This window comes from Rhinichthys klamathensis, unplaced genomic scaffold (assembly GCF_029890125.1).
Source record: "Rhinichthys klamathensis goyatoka isolate OS25496 unplaced genomic scaffold, OSU_Roscu_1.1 h1tg000418l_1, whole genome shotgun sequence".
NCBI lineage: Eukaryota > Metazoa > Chordata > Actinopteri > Cypriniformes > Leuciscidae > Rhinichthys > Rhinichthys klamathensis.
In genome coordinates this window covers 251,743-274,449 of record NW_026606916.1, presented here as the reverse complement: position 1 = coordinate 274,449, position 22,707 = coordinate 251,743, and the positions used below count along the sequence as shown (strand labels likewise).

The 22,707-nt window shown below is 39.4% G+C and overlaps 1 long non-coding RNA gene across 1 annotated transcript; it reads left to right on the top strand.

Annotated features, from left to right (window-relative positions):
* Positions 1-10,168: 10,168 nt before the first annotated feature.
* Positions 10,169-11,531, top strand: LOC130070770 (uncharacterized). The gene is made up of 2 exons (XR_008803922.1): positions 10,169-10,525; positions 11,305-11,531. It is a non-coding gene; the product is annotated as an uncharacterized LOC130070770 (long non-coding RNA).
* Positions 11,532-22,707: the final 11,176 nt, after the last annotated feature.

Sequence of the window (22,707 nt, the reverse complement as noted above, 5' to 3'; positions counted from 1 at the left end):
AAAATCATACAAAATGAAGAACCACCACAAAAATAAATTGGTGACACTGTACACATAAAAATAAAAATAAAATGTACACACACACACACACACAACAACAACAACAGTGAAGTGCCAAACCTGCTCCAACCCTGTCTGCAGAAGTCATGCGGTTTACCATGCATAGTGTTTTTTCAGTACAAAAAATGCTAAATTTTGACACAAATTATTTTATTTTTGTTATAATTGTGATTTTATAATATTTAGATATGAATCCAACTGAATCCAACTTTAGAAACTATATCTTTCAGTAATTCAAATAGCATATAATGGAGCTCTATAGCCATCTAGTGGTTAAAGTGATTTATTACAAATTTTAACCTGTATTTTCCAAAAAAAAGGCAAAAATCTTACATTAAACCTGGTAAAATTATCCATGGTATCCCCAGGAATGAAAGTTAGAAATCTGGGTCTTTTATAAAGTTTATTTAACATAAAATGCTGTTTTTTTGTAAAAATCCTATTTAATTAAATATTTATTTATTTATTTATTTATAGAATTTTTTAAAAAATCATAAATTCTCCAAAAACTGCACAAATGTTGAGTAAAAATATTAATAAACAGAGTAAAATTATATTTGTTAAAAAAAAAATATTGTTCAGTTACAAAATTAAATGTTGTTGTCTGGGGTCCAATAGACCCCGAAGACCACGAGTGTGACTTTTTTTTGAAGACCATCAGAGGGTTAATACAAAAAAAAAAGTCAACCTTCAAATAATTATGTTCAGTTATGCACTCAATAGTCAATACTTGGTCGGGAATCCTTTTGCAGAAATGACTGCTTCAATGCGGCGTGGCATGGAGGCAATCAGCCTGTGGCACTGCTGAGGTGTTATGGAGGCCCAGGATGCTTCGATAGCGGCCTTAAGCTCATCCAGAGTGTTGGGTCTTGCGTCTCTCAACTTTCTCTTCACAATATCCCACAGATTCTCGATGGGGTCAAGTCATCTTCATTTATACAGCGCTTTTAACAATGAATTGTTTCAAAGCAGCTTTACAGAGATAAACATATAATTTAAGGTAACAGATTGTTTTGGCGTTATAGCGGTTCTTGAATAATGTTACTTCCAGCTAAAGTTAACTTTGATTGATTCACCTCCGTCGAAATGATCAGACTTTAAACGCGAACCTGTGATTAACGCTGACGGCGTTCACATGCTCATTCAGAATTCTATAGTTATGTGCTTTTTAAAATATGTGCGCAGGTTTGTAATTCATACAACCCAGCCTAAACAAACTACTTTTCTTGCCTATAAATTTTGATACAGAATTTTGTTTTATTTTATCACTTCGGGGTACGCGAGCCGGAATTCACAGCGCTTTATCTGTAGAGTGGGAAAGGGATCCTCCATAGGGAGAGGATAGTGGATACTTCAGCACTGCATTGTCATCGGGTCCAGGCGAATCTCCTTCGTCAGGCTGCGGGAAAACCTCGGGATAAACAAAGACACTAATATTAGCGTAGATGCCATTCTTCTTATGATGTAGCGAGTACATCAAGATTTAAGGGAAGTGTTCCCAGTTCCGGCTGACCTAATCTATGCAGCCTAGCATTGAATTTATAGAAGTCTATAATGTATTATGTGTATGCTAGGTCAAAGAGATGTGTTTTTAGTCTAGCTTTGAACTGACAGAGTGTGTCTGCTTCCCGGACAATGGTAGGAAGACTGTTCCAAAGTTTTGGTGCTAAATAGGAAAAGGATCTACCGCCAGCAGTCGATTTAGATATTCTAGGTATTATCAACTGGCCGGAATTTTGAGATCGCAATAGACGTGAAGGACTATAATGCGTTAAGAGCTCGCTCAAGTACTGCGGAGCTAAACCATTTAGTGCTTTGTAGGTAATCAACAATATTTTAATATTTAATTAAAATATTGATTTAATTTATTTAATATTTAGTTGATATTTAGTTAATATTTAGTTGATTTAATATTTCAGGTCAGGAGAGTTGGCAGGCCAATTGAGCACAGTAATACCATGGTCAGTAAACCATTTACCAGTGGTTTTGGCACTGTGAGCAGGTGCCAGGTCGTGCTGAAAAATGAAATCTTCATCTCCATAAAGCTTTTCAGCAGATGGAAGCATGAAGTGCTCCAAAATCTCCTGATAGATAGCTGCATTGACCCTGCCCTTGATAAAACACAGTGCACCAACACCAGCAGCTGACATGGCACCCCAGACCATCACTGACTGTGGGTACTTGACACTGGACTTTTTCCTTCCCACAGACTTCCCACTGAGGTGCCTTGATACAGCACTCTGGGAACAGGCTATTTGTTCAGAAATTTCTTTCTGTCTTACCCTCTTGCTTGAGGGTGTCAATGATGGCCTTCTGGACAGCAGTCAGGTCGGCAGTCTTACCCATGATTGCGGTTTTGAGTAACAAAACAGGCTGGGAATTTTTAAAAGCCTCAGGAATCTTTTGCAGGTGTTTAGAGTTAATTAGTTGATTCAGATGATTAGGTTAATAGCTTGTTTAGAGAACCTTTTCATGATATGCTAATTTTTTGAGACCGGAATTTTGGGTTTTCATGAGCTGTATGTCAAAATCATCAGTATTAAAACAATAAAAGACCTGAAATATTTCAGTTGGTGTGCAATGAATCTAAAATATATGAAAGTTTAATTTTTATCATTACATTATGGAAAATAATGAACTTTATCACAATATGCTAATTTTTTGAGAAGGACCTGTATATCAAGATTACATCTGCAGTGGCCTTTTCTGATCCTATGGCAGAAATGAAAGCTTGAAGCCCCATGCAGGGCACTGACCCCATTGACCTGGTGCATAACCCATGCTTGGTTTTACTCATATCTTAGGATTGTATAGCAAGAACAATATTTCTGACCCAGGGTTTCCGCGCGGTAGTAAAAAGAATCTACCAAAATTAAGGCCCTTGAAAGGTAGTAAAAGGTAATAAATGCAATTTGACTTGGTAGTAAATTTTTCATCACCACCTCAATATGAGTTTCCATCAAAAAATAAGGCTGTCTATGACGTAAATGTGTCTTATTAGTGGAATATTAAACACAATATAGTAACATTAGCTGTGGTGCGCGAGCAGTGGATTGAGCGCGCAGTGGCACAGACGCGCGAGCTGGTCGAGCTCGAGCACGAGCACATCCCTTCAAACAGACATCAGTGGAAAGTTTGTAGTTCAGTCGGATGTCAATGGCAAAGAAGATTAAAACGAGTCATCTAGCTTATTATTTACGTTAACTGACGAGAGAGAGAGAGAGAGCGCACGCGCACTTCTGTTGAATGCTCCTGATCGTTCACTCAGCACGTGTTATTTGAATGAAAACTAAATCGTATATGTAAGTAAAGTAAAACATGACCTGTTACCTGATTTATGTATAACAAATGGTTCCCTACATTATTACTGGACGTGTGCAGGTCAAGAAGTTCCATGAACGCAAACATCCAAAGCGCGCTCCGCAAACCATCGCCTCAGCGCTCGAATACTAAAAATTGTCTTTCACGTCACAAAATTATGTAAAAACGCCCGTCTTGGCGAGTATCCTAGTAAACAAAGTTGGTTATATCTCATGTGAACGTAGCCATGTTCAAATGTGCGTTCGGTCTTAAAGGGGCAGCACTTTAATATACCTGCTACTGTGTTTCAATGTTAATCAAACAAAGGACAAATAAATTACTCACTGCTCTTGACTAAATGGTCTACCCTTTTCAAATTTACAAAAATATCCATCTATATTTAATTTACAATAATGAATATGCAATTTTTTGACATTTGACTACTGTATTAAAAAATATGTACCAATCTACCCGAAAAACTCTAAAAACACTGTTTATTTCATTTGTAGCTTTTCTTTGTTCTATTGTATTTATTTGTCCTATTTGTAATTCGATTATTTTTTCTTATTTTGTTACTGACTGCTTACTTTTATTGGGCTGGTAGTTTTTGTTGTAGTATCAAAATTGGATTAAATAACTGGTATTTCACTGGTGTCTAAACATTTGTACCACTGACCCAATCTCAGCGCTGAGCCCTGCTGGAGCAGCTCTAAATATGTGCTGTGCTATTAAATGCAAGATAAAATATGATAGAGTAATAGAATGAACAGTGACAGAAACAGAAGCATGCTTTTTAGAAGGATTAATTAAGCATGAAAATATCTAAAGGAAATATATATTTGATGAACAAATTAAGCCAACTAATATGATTTATATTCTTTTGGTTTATCTACTAATACATTTAAAAATTACAAATGCAGTGAAAATTCAGGGATCGGTTACGATATCGATATCGGCGAGTACCACAAATGAAAGTATTGGTATCGGTCTCGTTCTCGTTCTGCAAAAAGTGGTATCGGTGCATCCCTAATTGAAAATATTTAACGGGTGAGGGTGAGGGGGGAGCAGCTCCCTATTTTGTTGTTTTGCGATGCTAGCAGCACTACACAGATCACGGCAATCATGCCAACTTAAGGTTAGCTGTCGTCGCACCATCTCAGCAGCAAACCAGTGCAATATTTGAAGCACATTTAGAGATGTGATGAAATAAATTGCTGTTTTGGGATAGTAATTTCACTGCTTAAGTCTGCGTGTGTGAGAATGTGTGTTTGTGGGTAAGTGTGTGTGATGTGACACACTTTATTATAATTTTTTTTTAGTGTTTATTGTTGTTAAGTGTCATTTGTTTTTAAGAAGTGCCAAGGTTTTTCTTCACCTTATTAGGGCTAAGGGCTAACGTTATGGTTAGGATAACTCGAGGGCTAGGGTTAAGATAAGGACAACTGAAACTCAACTCGACACTAATATTGTCATTGTCAATTATGTTTTTTTTTTTTGTAATGATCACAATTAAACATTAGTGTACCTAATATGTATGATGTGTGTGACAGTGTCACACTTATACCTTATAGTAAGTGGTGCTTTGCATACCCCTCCCACACCCCCCAAAAAAGGGCTGCTGCTTGATGTCGTGTTGGTAGTAAAAAATATTCTGGAGGTAGTAAAAAAGGTAGTAAAAGGTAGTAAATTCATCTCTATGATTCCTGCATAAACCCTGTGACCTCACTCTCTCTTTAGCTAGTTATGGAGGACACTGCAGATTCTCATTCAAAACCAACAAAGACTTCAAACTCATGGGTCCCATCTCCCTTCATTAACCTTTTAGTTATTGGCATAATTGGTGTCTCTGCTGCAATAGCGTTGCAGGTATGTATTTCAAAATTCAAGTCACACACTAAAAATGTTTTGGCTAAACAAATAAAAATGTGATTAAATATTTGATATTGCATTTATAAATTTCAGATGTTTAGGCAACAAAATCATCAAAAAGTTTCAGTTCAGGATTCGGATGATACAGGTAAAGTTTTTTCCCCCCCTCCCAAACAGTGGTCCAAAAATATTGTGTAACTGTTGCAAAAATTTTTAAAAAAAATTTTTTAATATTCTTTTCAATGCAAAGTGTATCAGACAGGAAATCCGCTCCGGATTCTTCTGGTTGGAAAAACAGGAGTGGGGAAAAGTGCAACAGGCAACACTATCCTGGGGAAAAAAGTTTTTAAATCAGAGATATCCTCTTCCTCTGTGACTGGGCATTGTGAAAAGTTTCATGCTTTAATATATGGCAGAAAAGTATCTGTCATTGACTCTCCGGGTCTGTTTGACACCAGCCTAACTACAGATGAGGTCATTGACAGAATTAAACTCTGTATTCCACTCTCTGCTCCTGGTCCCCATGTCTTCTTAGTTGTGATTCAGCTGGGCAGATTCACAGATGAAGAGGCAGAAGCTGTTAGAATCATTCAAGCAGTTTTTGGTGAGGAATCCTCCACTTACACCATGGCACTGTTCACTCATGGAGATCGATTGGAGGACAAGAACATTCACACATTTGTGCGGGACAGTCCAGAACTGCTCAGATTCATCAGAACTTGCAGTGGACGATACCACGTGTTCAACAATAAAGAACAAAATCCTGAACAGGTCATTCAGTTGCTCGACCAGATTGATAAAATAGTCACTGGAAATGGTGGACAGCATTACACCAGTGAGATGCTTGAAAGGGTAGAGAGAGCGATTGAGGAAGAGAAACGACGTATCCTGAAGGAGATAGAGGAGCAGAGACGGAGGGAGATGGAAGCTCTGAAGGCTAAACTTAAGGATGAGGCCTATGAAAAAGCAAGGAAAAAGCTGAATGAGGATTATGAGCAGCAGGCAAGAGAGGAGGCTGAGAGAAGCACTTCATTTATAACGATAATCATCAATTATTTGAAGGAACTATTCAGAAAATATTTTGACCCATTTAATGTTGGCCCATTTGATACTGATTTTTTTAAAAATTTCAAACCCAGAGATTTACTGTAATTGTGCAAAATTAATTTTCACGGACCAGAGTGTTTTTGGGGCCCTTGGGATGTTTTGACATGCACTGACATTTGTGCTTTTTTCAGTTATTTATAAACATGTTAATGGCAAAGGTGTAAATGCACTCTATATAGCACAGACGGGACTACCATGATAAGTGAGCAACATGTATGTACATGTTTGTATTTTTAAGAGAATAATGTTTATGCGTGGTTATTGAAATAAAATAAAAATGAAAGTTGCTGAAATAAGACCACAAAACACATATTGATTATTTCTTCACAATACTTTTGAAAATTGTATCACATAGTCTAGAATATTTGCTCCAAAACTATGTGAGAATCATCCTGACTACTCATTCAGATAAGTCAATAAAGTATTTTACATTTTTAATGACGTGTTTTGTTTGAGAAAGCTTTATGCAGGAGGCTTGATCTCTCATTAATATGTGTGGCATTTCACACCTGAGAAAGACAAAGACCCTCCCATAATGGCCCTATTAGGTGCTATCAGGCCATATCATTACAGGAGCCTTGCACAAAGAATGAGGAGATTTAAAAAAGAATGGCTTTTAGATTGTTTGGATTTATATAAGGAAAATACAGGGTGCATACGTCTGGACACTTCTATCACACACCCTTCACCATATAGACATGGTTTTATTTCAGTTCAAAGTTAGAGTTGGAAACATCTTGAAAAGAAAATTGTCTTTTTCCATAAATGTCTTAGTTTGATCATACATATTTCAAAGTTGAGGATTCATTATTTTGATATAGCTTGAACAAACACTATAACATCTTAGTTGATTAGTTTGACAAAACATACTATATATTTAACATATGAGCAGAAACTCCTAACAAAAGCTTATTTGATGTCTATTTTAAAGTAAAAACTTTATCCAAAACTAGTCAACGAAATGTTGTCTTTTATTTAGTCTGTAACAGTACGTATCTGTGCATTCATTCATTCATTCATTCATTCATTCATTCATTCATTCATTCATTCACTCACTCACTCACTCACTCACTCACTCTCTCTCTCTCTCTCACACACACACACACACACACACACACACACAAAAACATGATTCACATTTCAACAGTATGCTATTTTTCCGTTTACAGACACTAACATTATTCTATATCGCGATTAGAACAAAGCACTTGCATAAAACACTTACTTCTCAGCTGAATCTGTTGCTCCTCCTCGAAGTGAAAATAAACCAGCACTTGTTCTGTGGTAAATTGTCCCAGGATTGTTCCTCATATAGCCGCGCAAGACGACAGTAGATTAATCTGACTAAAAAATAATGTGTGTTTTCAGAGTTTATGGGCGTTAACTCGTCTCAATGTGTTGCTTCACATATTAGCGTTTGAATAGCGCGTGCTTTCCGTGGGCGTGTCACATTACCAGAGATAATCAGCTGAGAGAACGATAATGAGACGGGCTGACACGTCTCTCTTTTTATATAGATGACATAAACGGAGAATATTAATTTTAGTTTTGAATCGGATCATTTAAAAGTACAAACTCACAGACTGATCTCATGAAATGGCGTATGTATGACACGCCAATTCGTATTTCCATTTTTGGCGTGCTATCAACACGCATAATCGCTTTTCAGCGTGTTTATCAACGCCTTTGACTTTACGTTATATTACTGTATTATGTACATATAAATATATGACCTACCCCAACCCCGTCCCTAAACCTACCCGTCACTGGGGTTAATACCATTTATGAGTCTTCTCCTACCATCCTAGGAAAAGAAATATCGCTCCACAGATGTAGAATATAGATTTTGCTTCGTTTCGCTCGGACATTTAACGGCGTACACATACACGCGGAATCACTCGGACGTTTAATGGCGTAGACATACACGCAAAAGATTTCGGCGTGGACATACACGCGGATAGCTCAAAATGCGTATAGATAACACGCCACTTGAATTGAAAGTGGCGTGTATGTTTACGCAAAGTCATGATGTCATGTTGAAACTCAAATGATTTAAAAGATATATTATTGCTTATGGCTGGGTGAATAGTATTAGCTGAGTTGTGTTGAAGATTAGAGACGTGCTCCAGAAAAAAAGTTCACGGTGACCGAGAGGCAGAACGCACACCCTGTTTATTTTCTTTATTTTACAAAAGCACAATATTTTATTTCGATTGTATGTGGGCACATAAAAAAGTAGACATTTAACAGATTATTTTCTCATATTTCTTAGCTCTATATGAACAGAAATGATGGTAGTACTTTAAGTCTATTTTTCTGCTATGTGAAAAAAAACGAGCAAAACGCGCCGGCGCGTTTCTGGTACCCAGAGGGTTAATAGACTTTATTTTGTAAGTGCTACGGTTGTGTCATAACTGTCACCGTCCCACAGGTATTTGCCATTATATTTTTAAAACAATGATATCTTAGTAAAAACCTTAAGTAATATTGACAAACTATATATCATTTGAAAGCTTACAATCTCATTTGAAAGCTTACAATCTCTAGTTTCCATATTTGGTTTTCAAAATAAATTACAGAGGAGCTGTAATTTATCAATTTGCAACAATAATATTTTCATACTCCTAAGGCGTGTTCAGACCTTTATTTTGAAATAGCAATGAACATGAAAAATCATGGAAAAATGGTAGAAACCTCAGTTGGTTTACAAGAAAAAACAAGAAACCTTGTTTTCATGCCAAGAGTTCAAAAGATAGCATCCATTCAATTCTTTTAGAAAAAAAGGTCTGAAAATTTTTTAAATATAAAGAAAAAAATAATAAATTAACCATTTGTGATGTGGCAGCAGCCGCAGCAAGCTATAACGCACATGCGTGTTCTTTGTATGTTTCTTAGAGGTTGAATTCATATCAAAATCTGCCAAACTTCCCATACTACTTCTGAATAGGATCTCTACTTCATAAATTGTATGAAAATTGTGGAAATAATGGTTCAGATCACTCAAAACACATATGGAAATGGAGGCGCCCTTATATGGGCAGTAATGGAGTCTGGTTGTGACCTAGTGAAAAAGTTTGGTACTGCGCCCAAACAGAATCTTACTGAAAGCTCATTTTTTGAGATATCAACCTAAAATTTTAAACACAACTTGTTCAGATTTTTGGCTTTGATTTTTTTCTGCAGTTTTAGAGGCCAGGTTTTAAAAATATATATATTTTTTATTATATATTTTCATATAAATATATATTTTATATGAAATATGAATAATTAATTATTTTACATTGTACATTTCCATAAACTCAAACTTCTAACTTTTTTTCTGTTTCACTTTCTTAATTTATTTCACTTCTACAAAAATCTGCCAAATGTCTTCTTTAAAACAAGACTAATCTTACGTCTATATTCCAAAGCATTCTTGAATTACAACTTAAGTTCGAAATGTGCATTTTCATGTCTATTCAAAAAAAGGGGGGTGACACTTAACAGGTTAACCTGCTAGCTGTTTTAGAAAGTGTTTTATATCTCTCCACTTAATGGAAACTTTTAAATTAATAAATAACACTAAAACAGGAACTTAAAACAATTATGTTTTGTATGGAAGCCCGTTTCTGCCATAGTTGAGTAAAAAATATAATTCTGTAAGTCATAATAATGAGAAACTTTCTCAAAATAATGACTTAACATCTCAAAATAATGAAAAACTTTCTCATAATAATGACTTATTTTCTCGCACTTCTACGCATGCGCAAAGCAGCGGAGCAGAAGGAAGTGACACGTAGCAGTGTGTTCTCATTGGCTACTGAGTTTTTGATTGACAGCTTCTTGACCTGGAAGTGAAGACGTCAGTGTTGTGTTTACATGTGTGGATGTGAGTGTCTGTAAGCGCAGCTTTCTATTTCATTTAGGTGATATTAAGTTTATATCTGTATTTATTTACTCCTACACTATATTGTTGAGATGATTTCTTATAGAAGGAATAGTACAGACAAATGATATAATTTGTCATCGTCGATATCAGAATACTGGATAGCCTACTCGTGGTAAGTCAGATTTATTTATTTATTTTTTATTAATTAATACTAAACTAATACTATTTATAATACAGTACTTGCTTTTTCAGGTGGAGAGGCATATTAGAGCTCAGTGAGAGCCCATAACATTATACAGCAGTGTCGTCTTGATTTAATTGGTAAGTTAGCCCAATCATGACTTGTTTATCTAACGTTACATACGGTTACATTACAGTCTTCTATTAGATCATATTTCCCCCCTGCCACCCCAAACAACATTGGGCTAGAGTACTGTACAGTATCTGTACTGTAGCCTACAGTACAAAAAGTACTGTATCAGACAATGACCGATGCCATTGGACCAGAGCACTGTCAATCACTGCCCGATTCAACTTTGGCAATGTAAAGCCAATTGCTGATTAATTTGCGATGCAGAGTTTTTAAAAGAGGAGAGACAGGACTTGACCACATTCCACGTCTCTATTCATAATATGTAAACACTCAATTATTTTGAAGTATCACCCTGGGCGCAATATTTATTCTGCAAAATGCAACAAAATGCTTTTTCTGTGTCCATATTTGAGCAATAATGCAAAAAAAAAAACATTTCGGAGAAAAATGTTGAATTTTTAATAGTCTTTAATAATAAATATATGTCCAAATGAAAAACCTAATACATGCAAGTAATTATGACTGAAAACATCCAGCAACTAGGGAATACACAGCCATGGATAAATGTTTATAGGGCTATACAGCCATCTACTGGTTACACAACAGTATTACAGATGATAAATGGTGCATGACTCTGAGGTAAATATTTAGTATTGTAAAATCCCTTAAAACATTTATATAATTTGTTTGAAATAATTATTTTAAGTCTGCAACTTGTTACTGCATGTGGGAGTTCAAATCAGTTTGTATTGTTAGATTATAATACATTTCCTTTCTCATTTTCCAGGGAGTTGAGCAACTTTTCCATAAACAAAATTCTGATGCTGACAGAGGATGGAGTGATAATACCAGAGATAAACTGTCTCCATCAGACAATAATGTTACTTTGTTCAGACATATCACCTTTGAATGACTGGGATCCTGATCTTCAGACACCTGATGTATTTTATTTTAATATTATAAAATAGCAAATATTTTAATTTCTTTGGAGCTCTAGATTAAAACAAACACAGTTTGCAAGTACACAAGAGGTTGCAGTTTATTCTTATTAGTCTATGCTGATCATGGATTAGCATTCCAACAGCATATGAATGGGAAAGTTCACCCAAAAATAAAATTCTCACTTATTTTACTCACCCTCATGCTGTCCCAGATGCATTTTACTTTCTTTCTACAGATAAATACGAATTAAGATTTTAAGGAAAGTAATCCATTTCTGCGAGTCCTAAAGATGCTTTAAAAACCACACACTGACCGTGAAGTCCATGCGACCTCAGTGGATGAATCAATGCCTTCTGAAGTGAAACAATAGGATAAGAAAAATACTAATAATGTAAACTGTTTTAACTATTAAAAATCACTTCCGACCAACTGTCATACATGGGTTACAATCCACTCGTCTTATATGGACTCACAGAGATGAATTATTTCCTTAAAAATCTTTGTAATTATGCATCTTGTATGTAGCCTATATTATGAGAATACTGTGCATTACATGTATAGTATGCAGTTAATGTTTTGTGGCTTCTGGTCTTTCCTGTCACAACATAATCGCATCCAAGACTTTCACTTTGATACTTGTGTATATGCTGTAGTGACAATAAAGAATGTAAATTTATTTGATTTTTTATTTAAATTCATTTAACTGATTTTATAAGTCATAATTGAACCGGTTGATGATTGTTCAAATATATTTACAATTTTAAATGTTAGAAGATAATATTAACTAAATGAAATAAAATTATCAGCATGATTAAAAAAATGGCAACACAAATATTGTTTGTGTGAAATATGTAATGAAATGTCCTTTGAGGTCTGTATCATCTGACAGCAAGCCACGATTGTAATTTTCATAGTTTAAATTCCTCTTATTTAAGTGATCATACATTTTGATGGTGTAAATGCATATGGTAACAATGAGAAATTTGATGGCCATGGTTGCCAACCTTGATTACCTGGTTGAAGTGAAACTTTCTTGACGGCTGAATATATCACACATGTATACTAGTAGGCTATTCTCTTTAAATTGTAATAGCACAACCTAATCAGAGCCTAAAATGCAAAAGAATAATCAGGAATAAACAAATATTCTCCTAAAACATTGGACACAATATTGTAGGCATATACAGTAGGCCTACTTTGATGTACAATTACACCTGAATAGACTGAAGAGATCTCTTGCGCTCCTAAAAGTTTCTGTTGACAAAGTAGTAGCAGCAGCAGGTAAATACAGATAAAATTCAAAAACAAACATAACTTAATATCACTAAAATTAAATAGAAAGCTGCGCTTACAGACGCTCACATCCACACAAGTAAACGCAACACTGACGTCTTCACTTCCAGGTCAAGAAGCTGTCAATCAAAAACTCAGTAGCCAATGAGAACACACTGCTACTATTATGAGAATACTGCTACTATTATGAGAATACTGATTAAATACTAGCCCCGCCCCCACGAGAGATTTGTGTCAGAACAGCGAACGAAAACTCAGGGCGCGTAAACGAAAACTTCAGAAGCGTAAATGAAAACTCTGGAAGCGCATTTGTAAGTTTAGATCAGTAAAAGAAATATGAGGAATAGTTAGCAAAACATGCAGTGTATTAAAAACAAAGTAAAAAAAATTGCTTGTGATTCATTCTTTTTCAGTTTCAAAGATATTTTATTCAATTTAAATTTATATTTTCATTAGTTTCTTGAAAAGTTACGTTCATTATTATCGGCACAAAAATAATTCCATACAACACAAGGGTGATCCATGGATTTCAAATAGATGGAGGAATGAAAAGACAGCACACCTTTCCAAATCTGTTCATCTGGAAATCTGTAGGCCTACAAACATATTTTCAAACAGTTTTGTTTTTGCATAAGGGTCCGTTCATACAGAACGCGCTTTTTCAATCCACTGTGCTGCTTTTTCATTGCTTCTTTGCAGTGTATCGCGCATGACACGGCGTATTAAAAACGCGGTTCAATTGAAAAGGAGTTCGGCGTTTAAAAACACGTCTCAAGACCTTGCGTTCTCTTACGAGAGGTTTCAAAGTTTCGCCCTCTGTTAGTCCCCGCTCACGCGGCTACTACAGCAGTGTACCCCACCATTACCAAGCCGGTCCCCTTTCCCGCTTGCATGAGCACAAACGCCGTTTTCACAGCGACCCAGAGAAATCTCAAAAAGAGCATAAAAGCCTCACGTGTAGAAAATGTGCCCACAACACTGTGTTCACTCATACACAAAAGCATTTCAGTTCCCGTGTGTCTAACAGAGCCCACTCTCATAAAGCGGTTCCAGCCCGCTCGAGTTTCAGAGTGCATAAGCGCGCCCACGAGCCCGTGTGCGCGTCCCACCTCTGCTCACTCTGTTACACGGCCCTTAAACTCTTCTCTGAGTGTAAGTCCCGCTGTCATAAACACTATGAGCGCGCCCGCGCAGCCCGCTGTGTGCAGCAACGGGGACCATGTAGCCATTCACCCCTTAGCGTTACGCTTCAAAGCGTGGGAAGCTATTCCTGGCATTTCCCAGTGGGTGCTAAACACAATAAGGCTAGGCTATCGCTTACAGTTGCACCGCCACCCTCCACGTTTCCGAGCGCGGCTAGAAACTATTGTGAACCCGGAAGCAGTGACTCTGCTCCGTTCAGAGATAGCAAAACTATTGTGCAAAAGGGCTATAGAGAGAGTTCCTCTATCTATGAGCGAGTCGGGGTTTTACGGCCGTTATTTTCTGGTTCCAAAGAAAGACGGCGGCCTCAGACCAATCTTAGACCTCAGATTTCTGAACAAAGTTCTCATGAAGAGACCGTTCAAAATGCTCACTATCAGAAAACTCCTCGCGCATGTGCGCCAGGGGGACTGGTTCATTTCACTGGATCTGAAAGATGCTTACTTTCAGATTCAGATAAATCCCCTTCACAGGCCATTCTTACGTTTCGCCTTCGAAGGCCAGGTTTATCAATACACCGTCCTTCCGTTCGGCCTATCCCTAGCACCCCGCACGTTCACGAAGTGCATGGATGCGGCGCTCGCCCCCCTGCGGAGTCAGGGGCTGCGAATACTGAACTATTTGGACGACTGGCTGATTTTGGCACAATCACAGAGAGAGCTACTGTCTCATCGTACAGTTCTCCTCGACCATCTGAAAGGTTTGGGCCTCTCTGTCAACTGGACAAAGAGCGCACTTCAACCCAGTCAGACTATCTCCTTCTTGGGTATAGAGCTAGACTCGGTCTCGATGATGGCTCGTCTGTCTACACAGTGCGCGCGCCGTGTTCAGCGTCTCGCCGCATCTTTTCAGATGAACAGACTCACACCTCTGAAAACTTTTCAGAAGGCGCTGGGTTACATGGCCTCAGCCTCCGCAGTGCTCCAGCTGGGGTTACTGCGCATGCGCCCGCTTCAGTTCTGGTTGAAGAGCCGTGTGTCTCACCGCGCGTGGACCACGGGCCGCCAGCTGATAAAGGTAATGCAGACCTGGCAGAAGGGTTTCAGCGGGGCGTTTCCATGGGGACCTTTTCTCGCCGAAAAGTCATTTCGACAGACGCATCCAACACGGGTTGGGGTGCGGTCTGCGAGGGCTCACCGGCCTTCGGCCCATGGTCAGCTCAGGAGAGTCTCCTCCACATAAACTGTTTGGAGATGCTGGCGGTCGAGAACGCGCTCACGCGCTTTCTTCCACGCATTCACGGTCACCACGTGCTGATCCGTTCGGACAATATAGCCGTGGTTATGTACTTCACAATCCCCGGCCCGCTCTGCTGGCCTTTGTCACATGTACATATATTATTCCCACTCATAAGGGTTCCCTGGGGTCTCCCCTGGGACTCATAGTGGATGCTTAGCACGCACGGCGTTGACCAGGTGTTCCCGCAGCGTAAGCTACCTGACGCAATACGAGAGAACCTCTCGTAAGAGAACGAATCGGTTACCTAACGTAACCTCGGTTCTCTCTAGATGAGGGGAACAAGTATTGCGTTCCTGGCCGTGCTTGTGCTACTAGCGTTCTCGCTTCATTCTATGAAAACCAGAGTTTGCAGCCTGAGAGGCGAATTTATACTCTCTGACCACGCCCGTTTCGGCGGGCTCTGACGCAATGACAGCAGGTCAGACTCTCATTGGCCGAGAGTTCATTCGCGTCTCCTCATAGGCTTAAGCAGTTCTCTGTGAGCGAACCAATGAGCTGCTAGCTAGCCTGCTCATGGTCTGCTGCAGCTGAACTGCGTTGACAATGGATACAAAATTATAGGATAATTTTTGGCTTCAATTTCTCAGAAAAGATGAATCTTTCCCGCAGCGTAAGCTAGCTTACGCAATACGAGAGAACCTCATCTAGAGAGAACCGAGGTTACGTTAGGTAACCGATTCGTTTTCCCCCATTCCACTGCCCACTTATGTGTAAATGTCTCCAAAGTCTAAACATCTTAAAGGTGATTTCTGTAGCCTGTTGAAATCTTCCACCTGCACATCAAATATCCTAGACGCTACCGGAAAATACGTGTTATATTAACACATATACCCATATATTTTATGAAGATGTTACACTTAAACTTAACGAATAAATGTGATATTCCAACTTTAATCTGATAGTTTTGTAAGTTCATGTAACACAATTTACATTGGTGTGCACAAGCAGGCGTCCTTCGTTACCATGGTAACCATCCTGCTTCTGCATTCCACTTTCACAACTTTTCATGTGCATTTTTTATAACCTAGGCTATCACACTGACACGACTGACACATGACAGTCTGCTCACGCACACTCACACAGGTTTCCCAGCGGTGCCATCTGAGATTCGCGCGACCGGCTCGTTCTGTCCCAGATAGCAAAATTGTTCCGGGCCTTTTATGGCCCAAACACTGTTCTTAGTTTTGGCAATTATACCGAAGATAATGATCTTCATTAACGGTGATTATCCGCTTATAGCATTATTTGATCTAACGTTACCCACAAACCTAATTTATACTCTATTCAACAGATTTCAATGTAATACCTTTTAAACATTTATTGATATTTGTTAAAGGTGACCTAGAATTAAAAATTGAATTTACCTTGGTATAGTCAAATAACAAGAGTTCAGTGCATGGACATGACATAGAGTGAATCTCAAACTGGACTGTTTTCGCGTTCTCATTTAATTCACGTTTATGAAAAACACCCCTGAAAAACGGTCGGTTCTCCACACAATACCGACTGTGACGCAATAGTCGGGATCATTAATATGTACGCCTCCAAATATTTGCATAATGCCAGCCCTCAATGCCAGGCGGAACTGCGCAGCCGAAGCATGGGAGTTGCTCAGTGTGGATGTACACATGAAAACAAAAGTATTTTTTTGTTCCTTCATCTGAGCCTCTGAAGAAACAATGGGTTAATTTTATTTTCTCTGGAAATTTCAAAACATTTCACCGACTGTTTCCTCAACTTGGGCCAATACAGAGCTGGCCTCGGATCGAGCTACCAAGCAACACTTTCTGATCTGTAATTGTTCAAGTTCAGACAGGTAATCTTTCTCTCAAAATCGTTCAATACTGTTTATGCATCAGTAAGTCAAGCCAGTGACTAAAATATCAGCTTCACATTGTTTCTTTTAGTAGGATGAAAATAATCGTATTTAAATTGTGAACAAATTAAATACAGAAAGCGATCAAAGAACAATCTTTCCACACAGCGCGAGTTTATCTGGACACTTGCCAAACTCGTTATGAAATCAATGACGCACGTTACTGCACAACGAAGCTCTTACTGTATTTACATCATCGTGTTTGCATTGGTGAAAGCAGAGAGAGTGCAGAAACTGCTTTGCAATGATAAGATCTTCATTCTCGCGATCAACAGACTGTCATCTGCTCAATGCTCATCACGTCAACATTTTATGTGATGGGAATAGATCTAAATACTTTAAAAACATCTCAAGATTCGTTAATCTCGACAGCTGTTATAGTAAAAACGTATAATAGCAGTAGTAAAAGTATTCGGGAGAGAGTTTCACATGTAATGCGTAGCTATTTCATATGCAAGCATGTCAGCCAATCACAGCAGTGGCCGCGGTTACACTGAATCCCACAGCAGACACGCCCCTTCAAACAGAGTGTTCAAATCAGAGGCTAAAAGCAGGCTAGGAAAAATGCCATTTATTTCTAAATTATGATTATTTTTTATCTAAAAAACATACTAACATTATAAGGGTAACCCAGGAAACATTATAAAAAAAAAAAAAAAAAACATTCTAGGGCACCTTTAACATATTTATTTATCTAAAATTAAACTGTGGTAGTTTGTGGTCAAATGCCAGAAGAATCCAGAAAATGCCCGTAAGATTTTGCTATCTGGGGTGTTTAGTGTCCGCGAGCGTGACTTCAGCGCACCTGGAAAAAGTACGACTGGATTAAAACCTTCCACTGTGGATGCTGTGCATTTTCTTCACAATGCTCTGAGACACATGTTAGGAGGTTGTTTTTTGTTTGATTGGACTATATTTTCATGAGTCTGTTGGAAACTATTGGAAGAATGGCCATGTTCTGTAGTGAAGACTTGATTTTTGAGGTAAGATAACCTGCATGTTTGTTTTTAATGTAATTTATTTGATTTGTTTAGATTGCATTCTCTGTATTGTATTGTATAAACTAATTTAGCTTGCGAGCACTGTTGCGCTGTTGCGACTGAGCAGCAGAGCAGTTTGCCTCAGCTTTTCAAAAATGACAATTAACGTTTAACGTTAACTGTCTGTGTGATATGCTTATGTTGTTTTATATCTATGGATTTTATTGTAGCCAAGTAAAGTGTTGATTTGAGAGGCTATAAATGGATCAAACATGTTTAACTCGCTGTCTGCTTGGTCGTCATAAAAACAACTAAAAAAATTTTTCTTAATGAACTTTATAAAGAAATGAAAATAAAGTTACCGGTAGATACTTTGCCATTGAGAACAAAACATATCTATTTTACTGACTGCCACATAGGGCAGGCTGTGTATCTTTTCTTTTTTTTCTTTTTTTACGGGCTCGGGTCGGACTCGGGCTGATCATTCTGATGAGCTGTCGGACACGGGCCGGGCTAGGGCCTGAGCGTCTCGGGCTAGGGCCTAGATTTGAGGCCCGTGCAGGGCTCTAATCTGCATTTTTAATTGATGTTATTTAATGATAATAGTACAGATTGCAGTCCGTAGATCACACTGACTTTAATGAAAGCGTACTCGGTTACTGACTTAACCTCGGTTCTCTCTAGATGAGGGAAGAGAGTGTTGTGTAAGCTAGCTTACGCTATGGGAAAATCCCTTTTCTCGAATACTGAAACCAAAAAATTATCCTTTAATTTTTCATTAATTTAAAGCACATTGCTGCACAGAGCAGACCTAGGCGAGACGACTCGCGCTCCTATTGGTTGCTCTGCGGCAACTGCTGCAGCCTATCGGTGGACTGATCGTGACGTAAGCACCAAAGAGGGCGCAGGCACACTCGCGCATCATGTCCCGCCAGAATGGGCGTGGCTTATCTCAATATAAGCTGAGTCAAGATAGGGTGTTCTTTGGTTTTTCATACTGAAGCGAAACCAGAACGCAGCACTAGCATGGCAGGGTTACGCAACACTCGTTCCCTCATCTAAAGAGAACCGAGGTTACGTTAGTCACCAAGTATGTTCTCTTACGAGAGTACTCTTGTGTTGCGTAAGCTAGCTTACGCTACGGGAACCCAATTTACAACGCCGTGCGTGCTGAGGTCATCCACACATGGCCCCAAGGGCAGGTGCCCGGGGTACACATAATAGTGAGTGATATCCAGGCCGACAGAAAGTGGGCCCGAGAATATATGATGACCATATACACTCACCTAAAGGATTATTAGGAACACCATACTAATACTGTGTTTGACCCCCTTTCGCCTTCAAAACTGCCTTAATTCTACGTGGCATTGATTCAACAAGGTGCTGAAAGTATTCTTTAGAAATGTTGGCCCATATTGATAGGATAGCATCTTGCAGTTGATGGAGATTTGTGGGATGCACATCCAAGGGACGAAGCTCCCGTTCCACCACATCCCAAAGATGCTCTATTGGGTTGAGATCTGGTGACTGTGGGGGCCATTTTAGTACAGTGAACTCATTGTCATGTTCAAGAAACCAATTTGAAATGATTCGAGCTTTGTGACATGGTGCATTATCCTGCTGGAAGTAGCCACCAGAGGATGGGTACATGGTGGTCATAAAGGGATGGACATGGTCAAAAACAATGCTCAGGTAGGCCGTGGCATTTAAACGATGCCCAATTGGCACTAAGGGGCCTAAAGTGTGCCTAGAAAACATCCCCCACACCATTACACCACCACCACCAGCCTGCACAGTGGTAACAAGGCATGATGGATCCATGTTCTTATTCTGTTTACGCCAAATTCTGACTCTACCATCTGAATGTCTCAACAGAAATCGAGATTCATGAGACCAGGCAACATTTTTCCAGTCTTCAACTGTCCAATTTTGGTGAGCTCTTGCTAATTGTAGCCTCTTTTTCCTATTTGTAGTGGAGATGAGTGATACCCGGTGGGGTCTTCTGCTGTTGTAGCCCATCAAGGCCTCAAGGTTGTGCGTGTTGTGGCTTCACAAATGCTTTGCTGCATACCTCGGTCGTAACGAGTGGTTATTTCAGTCAAAGTTGCTCTTCTATCAGCTTGAATCAGTCGGTCCATTCTCCTCTGACCTCTAGCATCAACAAGGCATTTTCGCCCACAGGACTGCTGCATACTGGATGTTTTTCCCTTTTCACACCATTCTTTGTAAACCCTAGAAATGGTTGTGCGTGAAAATCCCAGTAACTGAGCAGATTTCTTTCTGCTTTCTTTCCCATTCTGACATTCAGTTTGGAGTTCAGGAGATTGTCTTGACCAGGACCACACCCCTAAATGCATTGAAGCAACTGCCATGTGATTGGTTGATTAGATAATTGCATTAATGAGAAATTGAACAGGTGTTCCTAATAATCCTTTAGGTGAGTGTATAATGAGTGTGTAACGTCATATATATGAATGAGTGCTTAACACAGTATAACAGTCAGCGCGGACGAAAGTCAAACTGAGCTGTATAGAAAGCAGAACTAAAACAGTTCGTCAGACAAGAATGGTCTCAGACTGAGAACAGTTTAGCCTGTAAGGCAGGAACCTCCAGGTTGTAAAACCTTATAAATGTAGACGGAAAGGCCCAGCCTGCCGCCCTACAAATATCCTGGAGTGAAACACCACTAGTCCAGGCCCAAGAAGAGGCCATGCCCCTAGTGGAATGGGGTCTAATGCCTAAAGGGCACCGAAGGCCTTTAGACTTATAAGCCAAAGCGATAGCATCAACTATCCATCTGGAAAGGCTCTGTTTCGAGGTGGCTAGCCCCTTAGCGCGGCCACCGAACGAAACAAAAAGTTGTTCTGACTGCCTGAAAGCAGCAGATCGCTGAACGTAAATCCTTAACGCCCTGACCAGGCAAAGGAGATTTACGTCGTTCTCACCGTCAGTTCCCGGAAGGGCTGACAAGGAAATGACTTGCGCTCTGAACAAAGTGGAGAGCACTTTGGGGACATAACTTTGTCTCGGTTTGAGAATAACTTTAGAGTCATTAGGCCCAAACTCCATGCACGACGTGCTCACAGAGAGCGCGTGTAAGTCACTCACTCGCTTGACTGAGCGAGAGCCATGAGAAAAATGGTTTTGAACGAGAGACACCGCAAGTCCACTGACTGAAGTGGTTCGAAGGGGTCGCCCTTCAAGGCATCTAGGACTGTAGAAAGGTCCCAGACCGGAACCATAGGGGGCCGAGGAGGGTTTAGTCTTCTAGCTCCTCTAAGGAAGCGTATGATAAGATCGTTCCTTCCCAGTGACAGGCCATGCAAGGGTTCTGTGAACGCTGCTATGGCCGCAACATACACTTTGAGCGTGGAGGGGGACCTGCCCCCATTCAAAAGCTCTTGAAGGAAGGAGAGAATCTCTGTAACGCCACAGCATTGTGGGTCTAGGTTTTGGGCCGAGCACCAGCCAGAAAACACTGACCACTTTTTTTTTATTTTGTTTATTTTGTTTTATTTGTTTATTTGAAAAGGGACAATGTTCACTGATCAACATTCAGAACAAATGTAAGCGTACCCGGGGTAGCCACAGGCTAGTTTTCATCGGCAGTCCCCTTGCCAGATGTTATTCGGCATCCTAAAACTGTTATATTTAGGGTTGGGTACCGAAATGTGGTGCCAATAGGGAACCGGTTCTAACGTAAACGGTAGTAACCAGACCGAATAAGAACGAAAATTTCGGTGCCTGATTTCGGTGCCTGAGTCTCTGTGGCATAAGGCGCGCACACACGCAAAGTCTCTCGCTCTCTCCCTCTCTCTCTCCGCAGTGCACGCACTATACGGTTTATTGGAGCACTGTCTGTTCTGTCTCACATGCGCGCTTTTGCTCGCTCGCTCAAGCGTTCCGGGAGATTTTAACTAATTTGCGGGCATCAGGGAGCCGTTATCAATATGCGGGAGACTCCCGGAACGTCTGCTGATAGCGAGGGGATTATTGAAGATGCCGAAGACAAAACGCTCCAAGGTTTGGCTGCATATCACGTGTAAAATTACGCGTCAGAACAATTGTCTGAAGTCCATATAGAATCACGATTCACTCCAATCCATTGGCTGATGGCGCGGCCGCCGCCTTGACGCTCACGTCATCGTATTATATTAGTGCGCGCATCATCTGCTCCTCAGATTTCTCTGCCGAAAAAGGAAGCTTGTCGGCAGCGCGAGGAGTTTGGCAGTGAACGCAGCGTCTCGTTCCCTATTCAGAGAACATGGGTTACACCAGTAACCAGAGACATTCTCTTTCATAAGTTTACTCAAAGCTGCGTAGCTAAGACGCAGTGGGAACAAAATACCAAACTTGCCAAGCTAAGCGCTGCGTAACTAGTACAATGATCAGATAACTTACATGACTGGTTCAAGCAGACAAAACATGGGAACCTGTAGCCATGTCGATATTAGATTACCCAGGTAGTAATCTCTGTTAATCTCCAGTAATATTACATTGTTTGATACAATATTGTTTTATTTGATATTATGTAATGTGAATTTTTATTTTATATTGGTTTATTTATTATTACCATATGTTACTTGTATTTATATTGTTTAAAGATATAAGTTAATATTGTGTCCAGTTTGGCCCTGTAAATAAAGGGGTATTATTT